Here is a 14827-nt window from a genome sequence, read left to right on the forward strand (position 1 = left end):
ACCATTCTGCCCTCATAAGCCTGAAGGTGCCTTCTCCTCATAGACCAAAGCATGAAGCCTTTCCCTGCACCATGAAAAGCATGCACGTTTGCACCATGAAATATACTCTCTATTTAGGCAAAATACCTACTTTATGCATGTAGCGGCAGGTTTTCTCTTTCTGGCACTGGATCTTATAAAAGACTCTTCATCTGGACTTCGAAAAGTACTCTTCTACAAGCCCTTCAAAGGACTCTACTAGAGTCTTAAAAAATACTCCTAACCCAACAATTAAAAGAGATATCACCCTAGTTCTCTAAAGTTCCCTTCACAAGACCATGATCCTGCCCTTCTGGTTTTCACAACACGGAGACCTACTCCGGAGGAAGCGCGCGCTCACCATACCAATGTGAGAAACACAGGCTGTTTTGTACAACAGTCTCAAACTGTGACATGGTTGTTATCTCTTCCACAATTAAGGTGTTTTTCTCGATATTAAAAGCAAGTATGTTGTGCAAAATTAATGAAACTTTTAAAACAGTGGTGGGTATTACACAAGTGCTCTTCACAGGTGATGGTAAGGTACTGTGGATGGGGGGTACTCAAGTACTCATTATGGCTGGTACTCATGGTCAGGGGCAGTACCGAAGTTTGCATCTTGGGTCAAAACAAAGTACATGCCTTAGTATTGTGGTAGTGAGTGGTGCCCAGTCCTCAAGTACTCTTCATGAGAAGTAAGCAAGAACTCTTTATAGGTAGTCCCTAAGTGATAATCATCAGTGGTGCACAATAAGCATTTATGGGTGGGGGTCAGTTTGCCTTCAGAGGTGGTATTGACTACTCTTTAGGACATACTCTAGTACTAATCCTAGTGGGTACCCACACACACTTCATGGGAGTAGTCTTCATTGGTGGCAGCCAGTTACTTATATGAGGCGAATGTAATTAATTTTGTAGTTTGTTTTCAAGTAATATGTATGTATAGTACTTAAATACTTTTCTCAAATGTTACTCAAGTAGCCTTTGCAGCTGCTGTACAGGTTCGCCTCACGTCACGAGTGGTACTCCGCTACCACTCAGCTGCAGACCGTACGCATCTCAGAAGCCTTTATCAATAATCTGTGTCTTAGGAATACACAAGATAAAAGAATTATATCTCCAATAACGATTATATCTCCACTATCTCCTCAGCGACTGCTTTCAAACTGGAAGCTAAAAGATTCCTAATGAATAGATTCTTACATTAATTGGGGTAGGCACACCTGTTCGAAACCATTGATCCTACAAGCATTGTACCATCATTTTGATGCTGCTCTTCTTTACAGCATAGTGTGCCCCCCTTCGTAATCCACTATATACCTGTTTATTGTATTACTCTCCTTGACTCATTTGTCTTGTAATTATGAGATTATTCCTGTTCTCTTATTCTTACTAGATATCGATATTGCATTTATGTCCTTAATTACATCCTTTTGTAAAGCGCTCCGATATGCTTCGAGAACTTGTTTGCGCTATATAAAACTTTATAAATAACAATAAATAAATAATACACCACTCTAGTCTACTGGATGACCTGCACCTGGAATCTTGATGACTTTTCTGGTACTTCAGTGTGAGAGAAAGGGCACAAAGAGGCAAAACGTGCGAGATAAATGGCACAGGAAAGCCACAGTGAGAGGAAAAGCCACATAGCGAGACAATCACAAAGAGTGAGAGAGAAGTCACAAAGAGCAGGTAAAAAAGGCACAAAAAGTTGCAGTAAAAGTGAGAGAAAAGGCAGAATGAGAAATGGCACAAAAGTCACAGAGAGAGAGAGAGAGAGAGAGAGAGAGAGAGAGAGAGAGAGAGAGTACACCAGAGAGATAGAGAGAGAAAGAAAGAGAGAGTGAGAGCAGGAGGAAGAGAGGGACTGTGCCTCGAGGTGCTGGTGCCGGGTCCATAAAGGCCTTGACTGGTCGGAGGACTGGTTGCAGGTAAGTCCATGGGAGGCAGGACACACTGTTTGCAATGTCAGGCTCCCTGCGTGTGGACCCTCCTCCCAGCATAAACCTTATAGAGGTTATGGATAAACAATAACCTCACCCTTCATCCCACTCAGTCCAGAGCTGGAACATGCCCTCTAGGGAAACCACCAGGAAAAAAGAAATAGAAATATGGAGTGATAAATAGAGGGGTTAGATAATGAAAGATGAGGTTGAGAGAAAGGAGAGGTAGATGTAGGCAAGATAAGTGGAGGTGAAAAAGAAACAGTGGCGGTTCCTGCAAATGGGCGGAAGGGAGTTTAATTAATCAAAACAGAGGTCACTGTTTCAAATGAGGGGTGAACGTAGTCACCCACTTGATGTAGAGTTAGGAAGAGTAAGTTAGAGGTATAGGTAGTCCTAGGCTTTTTGAGGCCCACGTGTGAGCGGGAAGAGCATGTCTTGTCTCCTAATGCCCTCACACATCCCGAGGGATGACATGCTTTATCATTGGGCGCTTTGCTCCTCGTCGGGTCGGCGCTGCAATGCCCTACGGGTCCCCTGAAGGGTCACTTTAGCAGAGATCTTTTGAGACAAAACGCCGAATGGTGCATGCGGGTGTGTGGTGTGGTGTGTGCAGAGTGAGTCTAAAACTGCCTAAGGGTATACCAGAATAGAAATTTTAATGAAGAGGGGCACCCTTGGCAGACTAAAAAACCCGTAGGTCAGGTGTTACCTATGTAGGCTTGATGTGCCCTTGGTAACTAAAGAGGTCAACATGTTTCGTGCCTGGGTGGTCCACACAGATCCGTGGAATTCTTCAGGACCAAAACAACAAAATAAGTAAAGTGTGGTGCAAGTGATAGTACGAGAAACAAGGGTCACTGCCCTTAATGGGTATCCAGGAATGCACAGTAACAATGTACCCTGCAGTCTAACTGCTACAACTAGTTAGATATTAGCCGCTCCTGGATACCACCTAGGTGAAAAATGACAACAAAAAAAACAGGAAATTGAGTCAAAGCTCTATTATGGGAATGTCAGAATTTCTCCAGAGCTTATCCTCAGTTTACGCACATTTAGAAGTTGCTAAGTACGAGCTAGACATGAATTATAAAGTGGAGCAGGTCCTTGCTGACAGCAGAGCTGTGTGTGTGTGTGTGTGTGTGCCATTCACCCCCACAAATGTGTGACGGTTTTGCCTTCTTTCTAAAGCTTCTTCAAGGTGACACACATTGCAGACAAGTGATAAAATACGTTTTGCCACATAACATAACATAAATAGAAGACTCTAGTTCTGAATCTGTTGTGAGGTTCAATCTGACTGTGATCGGCTACTTGATACCCGCATGGCCTTCCTTTTGTCTTCTGGTGTGCCCGACCCTGTAGGCCCTGCTTCTGGTGTCACTCCATCGGCCCTGGACCTGGCCACATCTTTGCCTGGATCCTGCGCTCTGCCTCCTGTAGGCTGACCCATCCTGGCCTCCTGCCCCCCACATCAACTCCCCATCCCCTACGGTATGGGGTGCCCAACCCGTAGGGACTGTGACTGCTGGGGGCATAGACATCATCATGGAGTCTGGGGCCTGGGGCTTGTTGGGCCAGCTCAGCTAGTCCGTGTTATTCTAGGGCCATGCTGGCATACGCCGGGGACTGCCCAGTTGCCAGCACTTGCCGGAGGATCCCCTGTGTGGCCTACTGGGTCTGGTTACCTCACCCCTCCTTCCCCCTCCATTTTCTCGAATTACCTCCCCTTTTAGCATCTTTTGTCTGTTGCCTGCTGCCCTCGGCCTGGCTGGATTAGGCCCACCATCTTCTGGTGCCGGGAGGCTTCTCTGCCTATTGCCGAGGCCTGGTACATGCATAGGCCCCCTCCTGGGACCCTTGGGTGCAGTATTCTCAGGAAGGGCCACCCTCCCATCTCTTCTGGACTTTGCAGCCTCTACACGCTGAATAGTCCCACTGTCCCTCTCTCTATACCTGGCAGGCCCACTGAGCGCTCCTGCTCTCCCTTATACTCTTGCACCTGGCCTGCTGCCGGGTCATTAATTGGGGGCCCACCGGACCCTCTCAACCACTCCATGCCACACCAGGCCTCCTCTGCCCATATGGCTTCCGAGAAGGCGTCCCACCAATTGCTTTTTACTAAGGCCTTGGCTTAACACAAGGCCCCCACATTGGCTGAGCCGATGCGCCTGGATGCCCTGATGGACTACATCACAAGGAAACAAAATCCATCAGGGCGGAAATAGGGGTGATCCAACATTGGCTGTATGGAGGGAAAAACCTTATCGCTGGGCTGGAGTAGCAGATGATGATCAGTGATGGCTGGGAGTCTGAACTCTTGCACTCCCGGAACAAAGGTCATTAACCTGGATGACAGAGGTTGAAGGGACAATATTTGTTTTATCGGTGCCCCAGAGGGGTGGAGCTGGACAATGTGGGCGCTTCCTCTGTGACATCCTTCTGCGCCTCATGGACCTGTTCTTCACCCCGACTGTTGCTAGTGACAGGCTATGTCCTGTTGTAATGAGGTGTTTTATCGTGGCACATAAGTGAGGGGGGCACTGATAATGATGACGATGTTTGATGGTGCTGTTTTATTCTGTTCTTTGCTGCTTCGGCAGTTTGCCAGATTTCTTAGCCCATTAACTTGACAACAAAATGCAATTGGCACTCAGGTCAGTCCCTTGTAAATGGTACCACAGGTACCAAGGGCACAGTGGCCAGGGAAGGCCTCTAAGGGCTGCAGCACTTATTGTGCCACCCTTAGAGGTCCTGTACCTTTACACACACACACACACTGCCTTTGCAGTCTGCGTGTTGTGGTGCAGAACAAAGTGAAGAGTCGACATACATGGCACACATCCCTGTGTGCCATACCTACAGCCCACTGCCCTAGCATAGGTCAGCCACCCCTCTAGCCGGGTGCACTATACCAGTGGTGAGGGTACAGGTGCATAAACCCTGTACCCCTACAGTGTCTAAGCCAATTCATAGGCATTGTAATTGCAGTAATGCCATTAAGGGTATATGGTACTGGGAGTTTGTAATTTCAAATAGCTTTACTGAAAACTGGGAAGTTTGGTATCAAACTTCTCAGCACATTAAACACACACTGATGCCAGTGTGGGATTTAATGAAAAATTCACTCAGAGGGCATATTAGAGATGCCCCCTGAAAAATAACCTAACACTAGTGTCCAGGCTAATCGTCTGCTCGCCAGCTGCCACTTCCAGACATGTTTCTGGACCCCTGTGTTGAGAGCCTGTTCCTCTCGGGGGTCTGAAACAATGCACATCCTGGGACGAGGTGCCAAGCCTCCTCCCCCCCGGATGGGCAGGGTCCATGCAGGGGAAGCTTCAAAGGCTTGTCGCCTTTGTGAGCTTCCCCAGGCCTTTTGCTGCTTCCAGCAACAGGCAACTACCGGTTCTGACTCCGACTTTAGGCGGGAGAATCGGCGGGAAAATCAAGTGAGGAGGGGGTGACCACCTTTGCCAAACCCCACCCCTCAGGTGGGGGAGGCAAGGTGAAGCACAACTCTCAGTCCCTGTCATCTTGCAGATGGGGGTACTTAGAAAACCAGAGTGAGGCATATGCCCTCCTCCCACTGGAGGGTGGCATAATAGGGGGTGTACCCACCCCAAGGAAGGGACCCATTGGTCCCAACCTTTATCTACCTGTAACGCACCTAAATCTAGTATTTAGGGGCAACCCTCAACCTTGCCTCCTCAGACAAGAACCGACTAAGAAGAAAAGAAGAAAAAGGACCGAAGAAGCCATGCTAAAGCTAAGAAAAGGAGGACGCCCACAGACTTGGTCCCAGCCCTACCAGCTTGTCCCCACCTCGAACCTGCAGAAATGAAATACCGATGTGTCCTGCAGCCAGCAACCTCAAGAACCCCGAGGACCTGCCTGCCTTCCACAGAAAAGACTCTGTCTCCCGTGAGTACCGGATTTGCCCACCCACAGACTCTGGCATAGGCCAAATCTGTGAGTCTGCACCACCACTCTGCACTCGACGCCCAAGGACTGAGTTTGAGTGGCCCAACACCACAAAGAGGTCTCCCCGGTGATCCTGACCTCAGATCTGGTGATCTCTAACCTGCCTCAAATCTCCCAGCGAAGCCTGCAGCCTCTTTCTAGAGGATCCCCCTGACTGTGGCCAGAGCTGGTAAGGAAAACCCAATGCCAAAAGACAACCCTGCACCTGAAGTCCCACAGCCTTGGGTGGCCCAACCGATGGTGTCCCAGTATCCCCAAGCATCCCAACTTACCTCTACAACCAGTGGTCACCTCCAGAAGCTCTCCGTTCCCGAGCCTGCAGTCTGTGTTGAAACCGTAGAATCCCCATTGAAATCAACAGGGCACCAGAAACCAAACCAGCAGCCTGCACCCAGCCGCCCCTGCGCCGCTGCGGGTGTACTTTGAGTGATAAAACGGATCCCCCTTTGCCCTGAGCTAAACCACAGGAGCTTTGCTCCCGCAACCTTGTGGCCTGCTCGTGAGCAGCCACCAACCGGAGGCTCCATACCCCCATTGGATAACATTGGGCCTCAGCACTCTGCACCCGGCCGCCCTAGTGCCACTGAGGGTGCTTTGAGAGTGCATCCTCGACCGTGAAGAACCCTGCTTCTAACCCCAGAATACCAACTCCCACTAACTTGTACTTACCTGCAAACCGTTAACTTCATTTTTCTCCATAGGAACACATTGACTGCTTTTCCTAAAAATTGTGTGGAGTTGGTTTTGTATGGAACTTTGAAAAAACGGCAAACAAACCTGAAACTGCTTGGAATGTACTTTGTGTTTTTTTTCTGTTGAAGAAATGCCAATAAACAAATTGATTTAAAAAAAAAACGGCAAACAACTAAAAACTGCATACTTACATTTCCTCTAGGAAATGTCCCAGAGTGATATCTAGGTATATCACACTGAGTAGAAAATGGAATCCACAAAGTAATCTGTAAAGCAATCCAAAGTAATCTAACAGTAATTTCCACTGTATTGAAAGGATTTACAAACCTGTAACAAAGTCATTTTAATTCACTTGCTTGTATTGTTCAACCTGCCTTATCATATACACTTACCTGTGCCAGGTTTGCTTGGTTCTAGGAAATAAATACAACTAAATAATATTTTTATACAAATGACTTTAGTCTGAGTTCAGTCTTTGAGTGTGTGCCATCATTTGCTGATTGAGTGTGTACAACAAATGCTTAACACTACCCTCTGATAAAGCCTAATTGTTCACCCACAATACCACAAATAGAGAGTAAGGTGCTATCTACTTTTACCACTGCCTACCTTTTGGGTTCCACTGGACTTTTTGCACACTATACCTCATTTTGGTATAGTATATACAGAGCCAGCTTCCTACAGCCCCCACCTGGCTGTGTGCTCATAGAGCCTGCTCTGCCACTCCTCCCACGACCCCTCATCTTCCTTCTCCAGCTGGCCATGGCCTGCAGGGTGCCTCCATGTCTCCACATTATAGCGCCCCCGTTAGCCCCCCGTACATAGAACCTATCCAGTTCTTGTCTCCAGCCCTGGTCAAGCGCTCAGGACCCGGTGGATACGCAGACTTTCAACTCCCCCGATATACTGTGTTATATCTCCCACTGGCCATGGCCTGCAGGGTGCCTCCATGTTACCACATTATAGCGCTTCTGTTAACCCCATGGACATATCACCCATCAAGTTCTTGTCTCCAGCCCTGGTCAAGCGTCCGGTACGCAGTGGATACACAGGTTCTCAACTCCCCTGACTACAGTGTTATTGGCTTCCCTCCTTGATCACCCCTTTCTTCTTATCTTTTCTAACCCTTCTCCGTCACCATCCTCACTTCCCTACTCTTCCTCTCCTTCTTCTCCCTCCGCTTCCTGGATGCCCACCCTCCTTCTCTCCTCGCCTCTACTCTACTGCTTGACCCGTTGCCCTCCCATCATTCTGGTTCACTTATTCACCTTCATTCCGCTCATTCCCGCTGCCCACGACATTGGCCCCCCTGACGGTCCTGTCCTGGAATGTCCATTACCTCACCCATTATATCAAGCGGAAGAAGGTCCTGGTGTATCTGAACACACAGCAGGCCGATATTGCCTTCTTGCAGGAGACTCATCTCAGTGCCCCAAGTCTGATAAACTCAGGCACAAATGGGTTGGCAGGGTTATTAACAGCAGCTGTGCGCCACGACCAATCTGCGTGGATGTCCCCACACTGCACAAAAGTAGGGTGGCCATCTTTCTGTGCTGCTCACGTCCCCATAGCGTTTTGTAGATCTTGGTGGACCCAGAGAGGATGTATGCATTAGTTCACCTCAGTACTTTGGACAGAGTTGTTTGTGTGGGTTCAATATATGCACCTGCTGGGGCCAAGGTGACTTTCCTCCTCAGCCTCAACCGTAACCTTACCTAATTTAGCTCCATGCCTGTCCTGTTGGGCAGCGACTGGAACTTGGCTGTGGACGCTGTTCTTGACCACACTGGCCCGATTGATCGGGCGGCTAACGGAGATAGGGCCACCTTGCGCGACATACATGAAGACAGTGGTCTACTCGACATCTAGCATCTGCTGCAACCAACCAATAAGTCCTACACCTTAATGTCCCCTGTCCATGGCACCCAATCAGGCTGGATGTCTTCCTAGTCTCGCACTCCCTCAACTCACTGGTATCGGACGCCCATATCCTGGTGGGCTTGCTCAGTGATCATTCCCCAGTCATCCTTCAGCTGGATAGGGGTCTGCCTGGCTAGTCCAGAAGCCCTGGCTGTTTAATGCTACTTACTGTTGTCAGCCTGAGCGAAAATAGCACCTCTGCTCTCATGTCCAGACATATTTCGATGACAATTAAGGCTCGGTGGAAATCGCGAAGATGTTCTAGGCAGTCGCAAGTGCCATGAATAGGGGGCAACCCATGTGTGAAGCCACTCTCCATTATAAGCAGAGGATGGTACAGCAGTTTGCCTTGAAAGTGGACAACTGGGGTTGGATAGGCTGTACACTGCCCATTCTCTTAATTCCACATGCCGCTGGCTGGAGAAGGAGCAATTCAAGCTGAATGATCTTTTTACCTCAAGGGCGGAATATGCGCTCCACAAACTCCACTACCCTCGGTGATAAGCAGGGTGAGAAGGCCGACAGATTGCTATTGGCACAGCTTCACTAGTGGCGGTGGTTGCCATCCTGGTGGTTAGGTAACGGCCCGGCCGCCTCGTCACACACTTCTAGGGGTTAGCGGATGCCTTTGTGGAGTACTATAGCCGCCTTTATACTCTGGAGGTGCCCACCGATGAAAAGCGCATTGTGCAATACTTTAGGGGCGGTCCATGTTTCGCAGCTGAATGACGAGGGGCTGGTCCTCCTCTCTAGTGTGATCACTCAGGAAGAAATTGCGCAGGTGATATCTGCTACCCCGTACAGCAAAGCTCCCGGGGAGGACGTTTTCACAAATTCATTCTATAAATGGGCTTCAGCTGAAATGGTGGTTTCTCTTGAGGAGGCTTACAAGGAGGTGGAGGAGCAGAGCGATCTGGGGCCAATCACTAATAAAGTCCTCATAATAGTGCTCCACAAGCCGGGCAAAGGCCTACTGTCCCATGACAGTTACCACCCCATTTTGCTTCTTCACGTGGATGTTGAGATCCTTGGTGGTCTTCTGGCAGCCAGGCTCAAGAAGGCCCCCCCCCCCAATTTATCCATCGTACACTGGTCAGCTTTGTATCGGGACGGACCTCCCGCAATCATTTGAGGACCCTGGCTGGTGTCCTATGGATGGTTAAAGACCTGCCAGATGAGGCTCTGGCTCTGCCTTTGGATGCTGAAAAAACGTTAGATCGCATTGAATTGGGCTATCTTTTTGCGGCCCTCTGTAAGTTTGGTTTGAAGGTCCGCTGGCTCTATGACAGCCCAAGGACTCAAGTGAACTCTGGGGCCTACTTGTCCTCCTCCTTCCTGATTCAGAAGGGGATGCGGCAGGGGTGCCTGCTCTTTTCACTACTAATCATGCTTTCTCTGGAACATCTAGCTGCAGCCATTTGTCAGTTGCCGGAGACTGTGGGCATTCCCATGCTGGGGGGGGGAAGTCCTTCTTCCATCCATCTCTATGCATATGACATCCTGCTGATACTCCAGGATCTCCCTAGATCCCTTCTGGCTCTTTTCACACTCTTGGACAAGTTTGCGCAGATCACAGGATACAAAATAAATTGGGGGAAGAGTGAGGAGCTGCCCCTCACCTAGTCCACCACGGCAGTCGCTGTCCAGGGCTACCGCTTTTGTTGGATGCCATCCTGCCTCAAATACTTGTGCATCCTTGTTAGTGGGGGGCTGGCGAACATGACGAGGGAAAACATCAAGCCCCTGCAAGACTGGATGCGGGCAGACTTTGTGAAAGGGACCCACCTTAATCTCTCGCTCTGGGGGTGAGTACAGGCTGTCAAGATGGTAACCCCCCATGGTTCACAAACATGTTTGTCCAGGTCCTACTCTTCCTACTCCGGGATATTGACATTAAGGGGTTCGTATGGGGCGCAGCTAGGACACAGCAGGGAATTATTAGGATGATGGCCCACAGTAAGTGCAGAGGTCTGGGCTTGCCCTCGGTGGAACACTTCTGCCTGGCGCTACAGCGTTTACAATTGGTGTTCTTGCAGTGGGGGGTGTAGTCTAGAGGCACTCTTGTGGTCTGACACCCTGTGATGACCTTTGACTACCATTATTTTAACTGACTTTAGTGTGTTATTTTACCCTAGCCTGAATGTAAGACGGTCCTGCATATGCGTGTTTCTTTTAAAAGTTTCTGTCTTGTAATCTTGCAGTCTTTCAATGGGAGCTGTCACTGAGTAGGACAGCCTTGCCAAGAACAGAAGGTGTGGGATGTGCATTTGAAAGTGTGAGAGGGAGAGAGAGGTGCGGAATGTACTCTTTGGTTTCAAAGTGCAGTGTTGTGGGCAGTGATGCACACGTGCTCTGTGTTTTACATTAAGAGATGAAGTATGTGATGCTATAGGACATTGAGAGATGAAGGATGTGAATCTATAAGCAGTTGTGCACAATTGTGCATTGTGTTGTACATTGATGAGAATTATGATGTTCTTACTATTGGCTTTGACATGGCCTCATGTCATCCTTTTTCCTGACTCTGCCTTGCTTCAGCTTTTTTGCGCGCACAGCAGTGATTGCAAGTTGGGTTATTCACGTTCAAGGATTGTTTTTTGTTTAATGTACTCTGAAAGGCTTTGTGAGCTTTGTCAAGATAAAGGCTGGAACATGTGAGATTTGGAGGGGGACGTGAGACCTCCTTCCTGCCATGGGAATGCTTGCTTGGAACCTGGCCAGTTCAGGTAAGATTCCTCTGGCCCGGGGGAGGTCTTTCCCGAACCTTCTAGTGTGCTTTGAGATTATAAAGCTGAGGGTTGTTGACTCAGAAACCGGGAGTTCAGAATCTGAGTGGGGACGGACTCGTCTACCTCGGACTGTGGGACCCTGGTTGCTGAGGCTCTCAGTCACGGCTGTATAACTTCCCCAGTCAGGAGTGGGTGACATGCAGTGTTTGCACCAGGTGAAGTATTAAGTTTTGGTTATTGCTGTTGTGATGTTTGGCCAGTGGCTTTGATCATTTGAGGTGTTTTCTTTGTGATGTGGGAGTGCGTTGAGGTGCACATCCAAAGTAATCATCTGATGTTTAGATGTATATAAATATATATATATATATCTTTCTGATCTCTTGCAGGACGTCCAGTATATTTGCTTGAGTCTTATCTCATAATTTTGGTTGCTTGTTTATTAATCAGTATTATTCATGCATTTAGATTATTGCTTGCATATAAACATATATATCTCTTTGTGTATTTGAATCTTGTGCATTTGGCATCTGGGAAAGTCTTTCTGTTAGAGAGCATTATGTAAAATCAAACCCCAAGCCTTATTCTAAAAGAGAGAGTCCTTGCATTTTGTAAAATAAAACCCTTTTCGAAAGGTGCTTTGTTAATGTCTTCTGCTTCGCCTTATGGGTTTGGGCTACCGTGTGGAAGGTTCTGTATCATCTGATAGGCGCAAGCAAGACAGGGTGCCAGACCCCCCCTTTGGTTCCTGATTGAGCAGGGCTTGACCTGCAGCCCATCTGGCTTCCAACTGCCCTATGTTTATGGAGCTCTCAAGGACTGTTCGTACAACCCCATGCTCCAGGCAATGGATTCTGCTTGGAAACGGGCTAATGGCTTCTTTTCGGTGGATCCATGACTACATGTGGAGTCCCGCTCTGCAAATGTTGCCTTTTCCATCATGGCGGGAGGGTATGCAGAAGTTCTCTGAGATCCTGAATAATGGCTCTCTTAAGTCTTGTGCGGCCCGGCAGGAGGAATCAATCTCCCTTGACTGAGTCCTGGCAGTACCTCCAGCTTTGCCACTGCCTTCAAAGTAGTCTGGGTACACCATTGTGGTGTGTGCCATCCTTTCCCATTGTTACCTATCTACGAGTATGGGGCCGCTTCTGTGGAGTGAAGTAAGGCATCTACAACCTTATGGTGCAGCACAAGTATTGGTTGCCCAAATTGCAGACCTGAGCATCTCCTGGCAGATGAAATTGCATGTTGAGTATGGGGAGTAATGGGTGGAGTGCCTTGACAACCTGGACCATGGGGTGAGGGAGTCCAGGATGACGTTTTGCCTCTTCAAGATGATGTAGGGCTGGCACTGGACACCATACAAGCTAATACACAGATAATACGTCATTCACATGGACATATGGGTCGCTCTTGTGTTTTTGAAATACAATATAAACTGGAGCGGGCGGGCCTCCTACTCTATTACCCCTGCTGGCAGTGTGGTCTATCGGGCTGTGACACTCCTCACATTTTGTTTGACTGCCCCACCATCAGGGGGTTACTAGCGGAGGTGGCAACCACACTGAACCGGATTTTGCCTCATCCCTCCTCACTTTCTTGCTACTTTATGACTGTGCTAGCGCCCCACCTCACGAAGACTCACCATGAGTGCCAGTTCTTAGCCACGGCTCAAGCCTCGGTGAATCTCTGTCTCCTGCAAAATTGGCGCTCCCCCCATGTCCCGTCTCACATGGAATGGCTTGTGACAATGTTCAAGACAGTGTCTTTTGAGAAGATCATTTACGCTCTTGCCGACAAGCTTGATGTTTATCATAGTACACGCACAACATGCCACTCGCCCCTAGATTCATGTTATGATTGTCCAAGGCGTGGGGGCGTGGCCAACAGCCGAACATGGTGGACGTGAGCTAGGATCGCTCCGTCCACAATTCCCCTAAAATCCTGAAAAACATCCCGATATAGAGGTGTCTGACCCCTACCCCTTACCTGCAACCTGTCGACTTACGGTCCTCATTGTCGTTGACCGATCGGCGGCGCTGGGGACCTCGGAACGCGACGCTGAGCTGTAACATCACATGTGGGAAGTGAGGCCTACAGCCGAAGGAGCGACCGCGGCCCACAGTACATTGGGAGGCGGACCGGAAGTGGCCTGCGCCCGGCTGCGTGGGGGCCCTTGTGGGCGGCGGAGCAACCCGACGTGCCCCGGAGCCACCGGAGTGCGGCGACTGCCCGCGGACCGGCGCTACTGGCCCCTGCTGCGAGTGAAGTGCTTGAGGGAAGGAGAACGGACCGTCGGAGCTTGCAGGAGTCTGCCGGAGCTCCGGGACATTCGGCATCTGAGCCCGGGAGCCCGGCGGGATCTGGGGCGGCTGGGGCCTCGGACGAAACCCACCACACAGTGCAGCGGTGTGAAGAGGGGCCTATCCTGAGGGAGGACGGCCTGATTATAGCAGGAACCAAGCTTGCTGGTGAGTCTCGGCGGGGCTGAAGAAGAGACTGCAGGCGAGGTGCTTGGCAGTGAACCACTAGCCCCCCCTCCGTACCGGAGGGAGACGAATAGTTGTGACTGTAGATGGGCATATGATCACATGCTGGGGAGATAAGCACAAGAGCACAGCTGGAGTGTGGGCCATGGGGCACTAAATGAAATAACAGGACTGCCCTGACACACAAGCCTTGGAGCAGCAACACCACGAGGAGGGAGGACAGCCTAAACAGCGGCGCTCCCCTGAGGGTGCTGGGTGCTGCCGTGGAGACGCTGAGACCCGGGGGAGGGCGCGCCACGCATTGCAGTCAGTGGGAGCTGGGAGCCGGGTCACTACTGGGACATCTCCACCAATGCACGGCCCCTGCCGAGGACTGGCACAGCCCAGGCGTTCTGGTGCAGGGGGCTTACCAACCCGGGATCTGTGATGCTCTCTCACCGCCTCGGATGACCGCCACAGGCCCACCCACCGACTCAGAATACCGGGATCACAACAACACTGCTATCCTCCCTGGTGAAGGGGACAACACGGTGTGCCGGGAAACGGCCGATACGGTCAAGAACGCGGTCCTCGCTCCTGCAGCATCTGGACTCCCTGCCCGGGTAGTATAACGTGGCACAAGATCAATCACAGGGTACCCAGTTGTGTGGCGCCTGCACGTAGCTGAAATGATCCGGTGGTGAGTGACCAGGGGTGGCAGTGGCGAATAGACAAGACAACTCCATATCGCCCGCAGGGTGCGCGATGGGCAGGAACAGGAACCCCCGTGGTGGCGCGCAGGCCTCCGGATCGGACGATCCCCTGGCCTCCTCCAACGAAGACGTGGTCCCACCGACAGGAACTACCACACAGGAGGCCAAGCTGGACCTCATATTAACTGAGATAAGGGCATCCAGAGAGGCTCTTGAAACCCGGATGGACTCAATGTCAACAGGGCTGTCACTGCTCAAGGACGACCACAAGAAATTAGCAGAAAAATTATTAGAACAAAAACTTGCGCTTGCCGGTTTGATACCTCAACACACAGAACACTCCACGAGACTGGAAAACCTGG

General features: G+C 50.0%; 1 pseudogene; it reads right to left on the minus strand.

The window, feature by feature from the left end:
- Positions 1-14827, minus strand: part of LOC147710765 (taste receptor type 1 member 3-like) — an 89209-nt pseudogene that overhangs the window by 52102 nt on the left and 22280 nt on the right.

The sequence above is a fragment of the Lissotriton vulgaris genome, chromosome 5 (genome assembly GCF_964263255.1).
Source record: "Lissotriton vulgaris chromosome 5, aLisVul1.2, whole genome shotgun sequence".
In the NCBI taxonomy this organism is placed as follows: Eukaryota; Metazoa; Chordata; class Amphibia; order Caudata; family Salamandridae; genus Lissotriton; species Lissotriton vulgaris.